The 12,943-nt window shown below is 41.8% G+C and overlaps 1 long non-coding RNA gene across 1 annotated transcript in view; it reads left to right on the top strand.

Moving 5' to 3' along the window:
- The first annotated feature begins 575 nt into the window (after nt 1-575).
- The window catches only part of LOC129525677 (uncharacterized), a 34,378-nt gene continuing 22,010 nt past the window's right edge, over nt 576-12,943 (top strand). Inside the window, exon 1 of the long non-coding RNA XR_008670104.2 lies at nt 576-712. This is a non-coding gene — a long non-coding RNA (uncharacterized lncRNA). The remainder of the gene's footprint in view (nt 713-12,943) is intronic.

Genomic DNA, 12,943 nt, shown 5'->3' on the forward strand with positions numbered 1-12,943 from the left:
ACCAGCCTAGGCAGCATAGCAAGACCCCGTCTCTACATAAAAACTAACACATTAGCTGGGTGTGTCTGATGGCACAAGCCTGTAGTCCTTGCTACTTAGGAGGCTGAGGCGGGAGGATCACTTGAGCCCAGGAGTTTGAGGCCTCAGTGAGCTGTTATTATGCCACTGCATTCTGACCTGGGCAACAGAGTGAGACCTTATCTCTAAAACAAAAAAATTAATAAATAAATAAAAAAGAAATTAGAGTATAGTGGGCCCAAAATCAATCAGCAAATTTGTTAAATGCTAACTGTGAGGATTAAAAAGGAGACTTTTGCCAAAAAAAACACTGCCTGGGTTTCTCCAGCTGTGCTCCCTGATCAAACTGGAAATTGCCAATGCCATTTACAACCTGCTTTATTCTTGAGCTTGCCTACTTTCCAGCCCCTCTGGAAAAGGAAAGATAAGAAGTAGGGAGGGAATGGTAAGGGGGTAGGATGGTTCAGGGAGCAGAATTTTAAGAAGGCAATGGCCAGTGATCAAGTGTTCTAAAACAAGAGGAATAAAGAAAGCCTTTGGTTACTTAGAAACAGTCACGATGTTCTTCAAAAGAGTAGTTTCAGACATTCCAACTTCTGGCCATAATGAAGTAGCTGGAACTGGAATTCACCTTGAAGAACTAGAAAAACAGACAAAATATGTGAAACAGCTGTTTCCAGACTTTGGACAATAGGTAATATGGGACTGTGATCCCTGAGATAATGCGGCCTTAAGATCCCCCGGGCTTTCTGCCTGAAGACACGTGTCTAGCGATGCAGCAGGGAAGGGCACCCGTGTAAGACACAGTGGTCTTATTGAGTTGAGGAGACCAAGATCAGAATTCAGGAGGGTTGAAGTAGCTGGAAATTGTAGGGCAGAGTTGCAGAGTTTCTCTCTCAGAAAGAGAGTTCCAGAAATCTGCATGGTGTCATTTTGAGCCTTTGCTGAATATGGTGAAACTCCATTGAGCGAAGAGAGATTGCGAACTGAACAGCGGTTCCTGAGCTTACGAAGGGCTGGGAATTGCTCAAGGGCTGACCAGCCAGAGGGGAGTGTCCTCACTGATCACTAGGAGCATTCAGTGAAAGCACTAGAAGGGCCATGCCTTGGAAATGTTACTAAACTGTTCCTAGGATAAAAGCTACTTTAGGTCTGCCCTAACAAAGCTTGAAAACAAACCCCAAAAGGGCCAAACTAAACCACAAGTACCTTTCTGCCTGTCACTACAAAACACGACAGTCTTTGAAGGAAGATGTAAGGTCTAGACACTCAATAATATAAAACTGACAATGTTCTGCATCCAATAAAAAATGACTAAACAAGTCAAGAAGCAGAAATATGTGACCCATAACCAGAAAAATAATCACTCAAAGGAAACAGACCCAGAAATGACAGAGATAGAATTAGCAGAGAAGAATATTAAAACACCTATTATAATTATTGTTGACTATTTAAATGAAAACATGAACAAAGTGAGGAAAGAAATTGAAGGCATTAAAAAAAGAGAGAGAGAAGTTTCAGGAGAATGACAACTTACTGAAAAAAGAAAGGAGTGAAGAAGACAAAATTAAGGTAGAGAACAAAGACCATTTATTCAAGAAGTATAGCTGGAAAGACAGAAAGGGGTAGCAAGGCAAAGGCTAGGCAGCTGTTGGTTGGTTTTCTTAGAAAAAAAAGAGAGAAAAGCAAAAAAGAAAAGCAAAAGAGGAGGCAGCTGAGAAAGCAAGCTTTAATTGTTAGAGGAAATTATGTGAGGTTAATGGTTCTAGGAAGCTTTAGGAGAGAACTTATCTCTAAAGAGAAGAGGGATGATTTTATCCTGAGAGAATTGAAAGAGGTAAACATAAAATAGAGACAGAAAGTTCAAGGGAATTAAACAAGGCCAGGGTAACTAAGGGAGTTTCAGTAAACAGGAAGCAAAATCCTTCACTAAGAGGTGACAGGATTGGGAAGAGCAATGTGTGAAAAAAAAAAAAAAAAAAAAAAAGAGAAGGGAGAGCCTGAACCAGAGACTGTGGGAAACAAGCCTCAGAGAAAATGTAAGAGATGAATAATGAAATCCCAGCACTTTGGGAGGCCAAGGCAGGCCAATTGCTTGAGCCCAGGAATTCGAGACCAGCTTGGGCAACATAGTAAGACCCCCATCTCTACTAAAAATAAAAAAATAAAAATTAGCCAGGCATGGTGGCGCATGCCTGTAGTCCCATGTAGTGAGGTGGGAGGATCATTTGATCCTGGGAGGTTGAGGCTACGGTGTGCTGTGATCATGCCACTGCTCTCCAGCCTGGGGGCAGTGTAAGACCCTGTCTCAAAAACGAAAATGAAAATATAAAAAAGAGATGAGTAAGAGGATTGCAAAGGTATAACCCCATTTTCCCAGCACTGTCAATTAATTAGATGCCAGAATTCATAGAAGGAAATCATTAAATGCAAAGGAGGATTTGAGTTTAAATGTTAAAAAGAAAACTATTGTCCTTTTTATTTAAGTGTGTTAAATCCTAGTGAACTTTCTGGAGGAATAATGATGCCAAAGGAGGAGAATTGTGAAGAAACAGTGGCCTAGGAAAGAAGGAAAATAAGTGGGAAAAACTTTGGATCCGTCAGACAAGAATAGAATGGCTGTAATCTTTAGACTACTAAAATTTTATTTTTATAAAACTACGTTTGTGAACTTGGATAATAAATCTGTGTATAACTGACAATTGGTTGTAATAAAAATGACAAAGTCAGTTACATTTCTGTGTTGTATAGTAAGGTGAATTGGGTCAGGACCCAGAAGACCTAATGTTGTGTGTGACTTCTGACCCTGGCCATCTTTATGGGCTAACCATTAAATTCTCTGAGTTTGTTTCTACATGTACAAAATGAGCAAAATGCTAGTTATGCCTACTCCATAGGAATTTGCACAAATCAAATGAGAGTATAAATGAAAACACTTTGCATGCTGCTAAATGCTATAAAACAAGATCTGTCTAGACCTTTTTTGGGCTATCTATCCAGCTTGCAGTGACTCTTCTTTCTCTGAGTGTTGGCTTTCCAGCCACTGGGACGCCTCTACCTCTAGATAGATAGAAGATTTACTCTATCACTCCACCCACCTACCCACAATTAACTAGACCAGGATTAAACATCTGATCCTAGATAAGTCCATCAGATTCTCCCTCCTGAGAATTTAGAATTGGGGCCAAGACTATTCAATTTGGACTGATTGCTTGAACAGAAATGTAAACTTTGGAGCAATGAGTTGGTCATCTGCTGCTGGCCAAGGGCATGGTGCCGCAGAGAAAGCCAGCTGCAGAGAGAATGAAGCCGACAGGCACGGGGAGGCTCTGATAAGAAGAAGAGAGGGAATGGAGCCATCTGACAGCCGTGCACTTCCTGGGTCTTCCTTCTAAGGCCTGATGGCTTTACTGACCTGAGAGTCTGTAAACTACTCCTGTGTCCTATGAATAGAATCTCTTTTATTTTCATAATCTGGCTCATATGTTTTTCTGTAATTTTCAATGGAAGATTTCAACTAAGGCAGTGTAGTGGATTGAATAGTGCCCCTCCAGACTCATGTCTCCCAGAACCTCAGAGTGTGACTTTATTTGGAAATAGAGTCTGCAGATATAATTAGTTACGTTAAAATGAGGTAAGACTGGATTAGAGTGGGCTTGAATCCAATGACTGGTGTCCTTATAAGAAAAAAAGAAGACAGACAGAAATACACACAGAGAAGAAGCCCATATGAAGACACAGGATGGAGAAACTGGCTTTCTGCTGCCACAGGCCAGAGAATGCCTGGGGCCACCAGAAGTTTGAAGAAGCAAAGAAGGATTCTCCCCTACAGACTTCAGAAGGAGCACGGCCTGCTGATAACTGTAGACCTCCAGCCTCCAGAACTGTGAGAGGATATGTATCTGTTATTTTAAGCCACCCAGTTTGTGGTCCTTAGTTACAGCAGCCCTAGGGAAGTAATAATAGAAGCACTAGAATAGGAGGGTTGACCTCAAAACTGCTCTTTTCAAACTACACTCTACAGTGAGGAGAACGCTTTGTTGTTCTTAAGTGCCTCCTAGGCCCACAGCCCACTTCTGAGAAACAGGCTGCTAGTGGCTTATTCTCTGTTGTCATATTTCTTGCCATATAAAACCAACCCTACTACCCTAGCCACGTTTGTTTGGAGCCAAAGTCCCCTGGGACCGAGCTAGTCAGAAGTAGGCCAAAAAGGACTTCGGGTGTCAAACTGCCCAATAGGGACACTCAACCAGGAAATAGGAATACTAGATAAAGTGTAGTTATCCCAATCCATGCTGAGCCTTTATTCCTTTTCTCCATGAGCCTGTACACATCCCTGGGAAACTCTGAGACCAAGACTGGCTGCCCAGCTAAGGAGGCAAAGGACATCCCATCCTGCCCCATGAACCCTGGCAATAAACACCCATTATTGGGATTATCTGGGTATATTATCCTGTTCCAACCTGCTTTAGTCAACATGGGCTACCATAACAAAATACCATAGATTGGTGGCTTAAACAACAGAAATGTCTCACATTTCTAGAGGCTGGGAAGTCCAAGATCAGGTGCCAGTCAATTCCTGTTGAACAGTCTCTTCCCAGCTTGCAGAGGGCCACCTTCTCGTTGTGTCCTCACATGGCCTTTCCTCAGCACGGGGCGAGAGAGAGAGACATTGCTCTCTTCCGCTTCTTATAAGGTCGTCAATTTTCTTAGATTAGGATCTTACCCTTATGACTCTGTTTAACCTCATTTACCTCCCAAAAGCCTTATCTCCAAATACAATTATATTGGGGGTTAGGACTTCAACATATGAATTTGGGGTGGGGGTACAATTCCGTTTACAGCAAATCTTAAAGGATCTAACTAATGTAGGCTAGGCTAAAGGTCCTTGTGTATGTACGTAACTGCCACACAGGCTTAATATGTGTTTTTGAGGAGTGGGGAGGAAGCCCAGAAAACATTCCCTAAACTTTGCTCCTGCTTCCTCCTCCTCTACACCCTGGTGGTACCAGAGGAAACCCCAAGTCCTCTGAGAATGTTTGCTGGGGAGCTTGTTTCATGGGATTGGCCCTGCCCTGAAGAAGGCAAAATGTATTCGGGGTGTATGTGCACAGGGTCAAATTTATTTTTTCCCTTTAACATCTTGTTAGAATATTTTCACCAAACAGCTGACTCATTCATAATTCTAAAGCAGGAGTCACACTGAAAGACAATCTCAGATAATTTTTGTCACCTCACAAAGACACAAAGTGCTTCTAATTACGTAAACAAGGATGTGTGTGTGTGTGTGTGTGTGTGTTCACACTTCTTATATGCCAGGTGTTGTGCTAAGTGATTTTTATACATACAATATACATACACTTTATCCTTACAACAGCCTCATGAGGCAGTGGTGTTATTCTCCTTTAATAGCCCAGACAATTAAGGCACAGTGAGGTTAAGTAATTTGTCCAAGATCATACAGTACTAATGCTAGGACTTGACATAATATGGCTTCTGAGTCTGTGCCTTTACTTACTACCCTGTATTGCTAAGTTAATAAACCATTAGTCCCAGCTATAAGAAATTGTTAGTGTAGTGGTTGGGGCAAAGGATGAGTAAGGGGTATATAGATGGAAAGATCAAAATGTAAACAACTACAGTGCAAAATGTAAAAAGTTCTATAATAGAGAATGTGCAAAAAGATATGGAATCAGAAAATTATCATGAGAAAGACATTCTTTTGCATGAACCATTTCTGAGCCTATTAGTCTCCATAGACTTTGATGGTCATAGAGTAACTGACAGTCCCAGAAGTAAACATAAATTACCTTGGAATAAATCAATATAAATTCATGGCACCATGTGTTAACTTTAACTGACTCGGGACAGTGGGCAAGCTATTTGGTGTATGTGGAAAGAGATGCAAAATCTTACTTGTCACATTCTGCCTGTCCTGAGCGAAGAGCTTGTTGCTCTGAAGTTGTGTCCCCAGGGCAGAAAGGGAAGAGGATTGTGTTCCTTCCCATTGCTCTTGCTAATCAAGTGGCCCTGTGTGCTCCAACAAGAGGTTCTTCTTAGTTGGATGAATGGATGTGTAGAGAGGCAAGAGGCCAGGACTTATGGGCTTAAGAATGTGTAAGATTTATTGGAGCTGCTGGTTAGAACACTGCTGTTTTCCTGAAATGGACCAAAATGCTCTCACACCAACCTTTCACCAATAAAATAAATAGCCTCAGGTGTCCATCGACCTAAGGGGACCTGCTAGTAGTTGATATAATTGCCAAACCACTCACTGGGAACTTGACAGATGAGTCCTTTAGCTTTCAAACCAGGGTGAGACTTTGCACTGAAAAAGGAGACTAATGCTTTTTACAGAGAAATAGAAATTCCTATTTTCTTAATCTTTCAGATATTCAACAAATATTTATTGAGTGCCTACTATGTAACAGACACTGTTCCTGGAGATTGCAATATATCAATGAACAAAAGAAAGATTTATACCCTCATCGACCTTATACTCTAGTGTAAGGAGATAGGTGATTAACGGTAGACCTACTAACTAGGTCAATAATGTATATGCTAGGAGGCTATAAAGTGTTATGGAAAAAGGAAAAAGTAGAGCAGAATAAGGTGAATTGAAAGCATGAGGAACTCATTGCAGAATTATCAGGGTAGGACTCATTGAGAAGATGATTTTTGAGCAAAGACTTGAAGGTGTTGAGAGGATTAGCCAGGTGTTCATATAGGGAAAGAGTATATCAGAAAAAGGAAACAGCAAGACAGGACTATGCCTGGTATGTTAAGGCTTCTATGGTGGCTAGAGCAGAGGGAGGGAGGGGAGACCAGGAAGATGGAAGAAATAAGAAGGACCTGATCCTTTGTGGGCTTGCAGGCCATTGTAGGGACTTCTACTTTTACATTGTAGGACCTTTACTCTTAATGAGATGGGACTGTATTGAGTTTTGAGCAGAGGAGTGGCATGTTTTGTCTTATGTTATAACCAGATCGCTGTGACTCCTGTGTTGTGAGTTGACTTTATGTTAGCAAGAATGGAAATAGGAAAACCAGATAGGATGCAATTGCAGTGACGAGAGATGATGCTGGCTTGGACCAGGTTACAAATAGCAGAAGTGGTGAGAAGTAGTTAGATTTTGAGAGTAGAAGTAGGTAGAGTTGCTATGGATTGGATGTAGTGTGTGAGAAAAACAATTTAAAAAGATGATTCAGATGACTATGAACACCATGATGGAGAAGGCTACAGGTGAGGCAGGTTGTTGGATCTACAAGTCTGGAAGTCAGGGAGGAAGTCTGGATGGAAATATAAATGTGAGAGTTGTTGGTATACAGACGGTATTTAAAGCTAAAGGCTGGATGAGATTGCCAGGAAAGTGACTGTGGATAGAGAAGGGCACAGACCAAGGACTGAGCCTCTGAGCTTTCCAACATTAAGGGACTGGGAGAAGAGGAATCAGCAGAGGAGACTAAGATGGAGTGATCAGTGAGGTAGGAAGAAAACCTAAATGCTAAATTCTGGAAACCAAGTGAAGAAAGTATGCCAAGGAGGAGGTAGAAATCGATTGTGTTAAATGCTGCTGAGAAGTAAAAAAAAGTTGAGGACTGAGGATTGACCACTGGATTTAGCAACATGGAGATCATTGGTGATTTTGCCAACAAAAGTTTTGTTGGAGTGGTGGGAGAAAATCCAGATTGAAATAGATTGACAAGTGAATGGGTGCATTTTATTATATGTATATCACACCTCAACTAAGTTGATTTAAAAACACAAAAAGATGGGAGAGTTGATAGGATAACCCAAACCTGGAAATAACACAAATGTCCATCAACATTGGAATGGATTTTTAGAAGTCATGGCATATTCATTCCATGGAATATTACAGACTAAGCAGGAGTCAGCAAACTACAGCCTGAGAGTCCAATCCAACACTGGAACTGTTTTCATAAAGCTTGACTGGCGCTCAGCCATGACCATTGGTTGAAGTATTGTCTTTGGGTGCTTTTGTGGGCTACAGAAGCAGAGTTGAGTAGTTGTGTTTGAAGTATTGTCTTTGGGTGCTTTTGTGGGCTACAGAAGCAGAGTTGAGTAGTTGTGATAGACTTTATGGCCTACAAAGCCTAAAGTATTTATTTTCTGGTCTTTACAGAAAAAGTTTGCCAATTCTGGTCCAGAGCAATCAAAATGAGTGAATCATTGCTATTTATAGCAACATGGATTAATTTCCCAAATATAATGTTGAGGGGAGAAAGCCAGATACAAGAGTACACACTGTATGATTTCATGTGTATGAAGTTCAAAAACAGGAAAACTCATCTATAACAAGAAAACTATTCTAGCACTCTAGGTGCTAGAAGTTAAAATAGTGGTTACTTTGGGATGAGTGACTGGGAGGGGTTAGGAGGTGAGCTTCTGGGGTGCTGATAAGATTCTATTTCTTGATATGGGTGCTGGTTGCCAGGAGTGTTCAGTCTGTGAAGATTAACTGAGCGCTTAGGACTATGTGCACATTTCTAAATGTCTAAAATAAAGTTTACTAAAAATTAAAAATAGTAAGAGAAGAACTGGGTTATAGCAATTCTTTCATGAAGTTTTGCTGTAGAGCAGAGGAAAAAAAACGAAGAGTAGTTCACAGGGGAGGCAGGATTTTTTTTAAAGCTATAAAGTTTTTTTGTTTTTGTTTTTGTTTTTTGTTTTGTTGTTGTTGTTGTTGTTGTTTTTGAGACGGAGTCTCACTCTGTCCCCCAGGCTGGAGTGCAGTGGCGTGATCTCGGCTCACTGCAAGCTCCGCCTCCCAGGTTCACGCCATTCTCCTGCCTCAGCCTCCTGAGTAGCTGGGACTACAGGCGCCCGCCACCACGCCCGGCTAATTTTTTGTATTTTTGGTAGAGATGGGGTTTCACCTGTGTTAGCCAGGATGGTCTCAATCTCCTGACCTCGTGATCCTCCCGCCTCAGCCTCCCAAAGTGCTCGGATTACAAACAAGCGTGAGCCACCGCGCCCCACCAAAAGGTTTTTTTTAAGCTGGGAAAAATAATAGCATGTTTATATGTGGATGGGAGGAGGAAATCGAAGGTTTAGAAAAGGAAGGGGAGAGTGCTGGAGTGATGGCCTAGAGCAGGTGAGAGGGGATGCATTCTGGTGCACAGGGGGAGGGACTGACTTTGGACAGGAGTGCAGGGAGTTCATCTATGCTACCAGCACGTTTTGATTAAGTGAAGGCACCTACAATCTGGTGCCTACCTTGAAGAATGGTAAAAAATAATTCTGGGTTACCGAGTAACCCCTCTATGATCTTCCCAAAGCATTTCCCTATTTGCCACTTCATGAAAAATAATTTCACTAATAGTCAACACTTTACAAGTGCATTCACAGAGATCTCATTCAATACTTGTCTTCTAATGAATGCAACATATTTTCTGTCTCTTTAGTGAGATGACACAGAGCAGCTCAGAGTACGTAAAGCGATAGTCTACAGTCTCTGTAATCAAGCCAGGGCTGTGACCAAGGTCTCTGTATTAGTTTGCCAGGACTGACATAATAAAGTGGCTTAAACAACAGAAATATGTTGTCTTACAGTTCTGGAAGGTAGTCTTGAGATCGAGGTGCTGCCAGAATTTGTGCTTTCTGGGGACTGTGAGGGAGAATCTCTTCTGTGCTTCTCTCCTGCTATCTGCTGGTTTGCTGGCAGTATTCTGTGTTCTTTGCTTTGTAGATGCATCGCCCTGATCTCTCTTTTCATACTCACGTGGTGTTCTCCCTGTGCCCAGGTCTGTTTGTGTCCAAATTTCCCCTCTTTATAAAGACACTTGTCTTATTGAATTAAGGGCCTGTCCTATTCTAGTATGACCTCATCTTAACTAATCACATCTGCAAACTCATCACATCTATTTCCAAATAAAGACACACTCTGAGGGACTGGGAGTTAAGGCTTCAACATGTTAATTGGGGTGGTGGTTGTGGGGGCGGACACAATCCAACCCATAAAAGTCTCCTAATGCCACATTTAGTGTCAGGCTTAATGACAGTAGATCAGGCTACTGCAGACCAAGTAGAATTTGAGGATCAGTGTGATTGAAAAGGTCTTTCTTATGCATCACTCAGCCTGGCAGTCCTATCATTTGAACGTGTTTTCTTTGATGTAACTCTAATGCGACTCTTTTGATCTGTTTAAAGAAGCAGAATCTTGAAAGCCAGGTACAGTTGTATGTGCCTGTAGTCCCTGTTACACACAGGTACAGGAGGCTGAGGCAGGAGGATTGTTTAAACTCAAGAGTTCAAAGCCAGCCTGGGCAACACAGCAAGCCCTTGTCTCTAAAAAAATTTTTTTAATAAATAATAAATACATTTCCAAAAAGAAAGCAGAACTTGAAGAATAAGAGGGAACACAGGAAAGGCGAAGACTAAAGAGATTTGCGGGGCAAAGTGTTCCTCTCAGCAAGCCTTTCACGTCGTTTGGCCCACAATCACATGCATTGATTCATGTTTGTCTTTTATAACATAAAAACAGCATCCCTAGGCTTCACCCCTGAGATTCTGATTCTGCAGCCCTGGGGCCCAGGAACCTGCATTTTAGCATGCTTTCAGGTGATTCGGGTGTCACAAAGATTTCTCTAGGGAGCCAGTGGTTCATGGTGTGGGGAAATTGAAGCAATAAGACCCTGGGTTAAGGCAAGACTGGGCCTTGCCATCCAGACAGAAGGGACTTAGAACCATAAGGTTAGAGCTGCAAAGGCCCACAGTGACTGTCAAGGTCACCTCCTCACTTTCCAGATGAGAAAACAGAGTCCAGAGATGGTGAAGCTAGAGTGTTGTGAACGCTGAAGAGCAGAAGGAGAAAAACAGGATATAAATATAACAAGAAGATTACAATGGATCAAATGAAAAGAGAGAAGAGATATGTGAAAAGCTATCTCTTAAGCCAGTGTCTAGACCAGATAATGTCTCTGCTCTCCTTATCAGGTCACAGACATTGCTGTGCTTCAAGGGTGGACCACTTCCATGCTTATGAGGCAAGCCCAAGTTCCTGAAGCAAGTACTTGCTCACAAAGAAGCTGGTTATTTACTGGGTTTAACTGCTTCTCAGGGCACTGCACTATCCTTAGCATGCCAAGATTAAATAAGAATCTCAAGAAAACATTTTTGGCATGCAAAGATAAAATAAGAAACCAAGAGAAACACTTTGCATGATGATCTTCAATTAACTATGATTCTTCATAGACTTCCTGACAACATTCTTAGTATAAGCATCTGTAGCTGCGCCGTTCTTTGCTTTGCTGTCACCTTTCTGACCCCATTTAGTGTGCACAATAACCCTGTAACAGGTATTACCCTCAATGGGCAGATATTTTAAAGGTGAAAATCTGATCATGCCTTTTTCCAGCTTACAATCATTCAGTGATTCCTTACTGTTCATGCATTGGCTTGGGAAATATGTTCCAAGTTAACAATCTAAAAAGGAAAAAAAGGCAATTTGTATAACAATGTACGTAGTACCTTTATTCACAGTATTATAAATTTTGGGCCGGGCACGGTGGCTCACGCCTGTAATCCCAGCTGTTTGAGAGGCTGAGGCAAGTGGATCCCTTGAAGTCAGGAGTTCGAGATCAGCCCGGCCAACATGGTGAAACCCCATCTCTACTAAAAATACAAAAGTTAACCAGGTGTGGTGGCATGTGCCTGTAGTCCCAGCTACATGGGAGGCTGAGGCAGGAGAATTGCTTGAATCCAGGAGGCAGAGGTTGCAGAGAGCTGAGATCACACCACTGCACTCCAGCCTGGGCGACAGAGTGAGACTCTGTCTCAATAAAATAAATTTTTAAAAAACTGGAAACAACCCAAAACCCAATAATAGAGGGGAGGACTAAGCGAATCCTGCTCTATGAATACACTGGAATACTCTGTACCTACCTTAAATAATAAGAATCCGGTCTACACTGCGGCATGAGTGTGTGTCTAAATGTATGTCTGATAGTGGTTTAATTGTGAAATCAACCTAACCAACTGGCTAATGAACAACCTGATTTCAACTGTGTCAAAATGGACACACTGACAAAGACTAGATGATACCAACAAGGGGCAAAGTATTTGATATTGTATGTGAATCAGATCTTCTGTTTAAGTGTGACAAAAGATTTAAATGGAGAAGATAATGGCTTTGGAATTTTCTTCTGGGGGCACTCACATAGGATTTTATACTGAGATTAAAACCATAAGACCTTGGTACAATGAGAGTGGGCTGGGGACATGGTGGCAGTTTTATGTGGAGATGTCAGTGTTTAGGTCAAGTCCGAATGGGGGCATGGCGGGCAGACTACAGCTGACTTCGTGGACCCATTGCTCACATGCACACTTGGCCTGCAGGCACCTCAGCTACTGCTACCACAGCAGTTCAAGGCTAGTAAGAAGTCACAGAGCAGGAAAAGAACTGCCCTATTAATTGCAAGGGAAAAACTGGTCAGACTTGATCAAGCAGAACATGAGTGGTGATGTCAAGCTGACCTTATGTATGGTTTCAAAGAGGCTCCAGGAACAGTTCACCCAGTTCTCCTCTCTTTATTGGTATTTTTTTGTGGTTCAAGTCATAAAAGCGTAGTGCTGAAGGCTCACTATTAATGCACACAAATGCCTGAAGTACCTGAACTGCATGCAATATCTATTCAAGTGTGTTTATTAGGTCTCTTCCAGTTCCCTTTCAAGACTTTTTTCCCCCACCACATACACCTAAGTCTAAGAGTATTAGCCTCTTGTCCCTTTCCGTGAACAATGTTATCATGAATCCAGTCCTCTTTAGGTTTACTGTTTCACTGTGTGCAGTGGAGGAATAAGTTGAATGGTTAGGAAAGATGTTGCCCTTCTAGATTCTGTGGGTTTTCTGCCTTTGTAATCTGGTATCTCAACTTGGTTTATGCTGGCTTGATTAAAAAAAAA

Source organism: Gorilla gorilla, chromosome 10 (assembly GCF_029281585.2).
Source record: "Gorilla gorilla gorilla isolate KB3781 chromosome 10, NHGRI_mGorGor1-v2.1_pri, whole genome shotgun sequence".
Classification (NCBI taxonomy): Eukaryota; Metazoa; Chordata; class Mammalia; order Primates; family Hominidae; genus Gorilla; species Gorilla gorilla.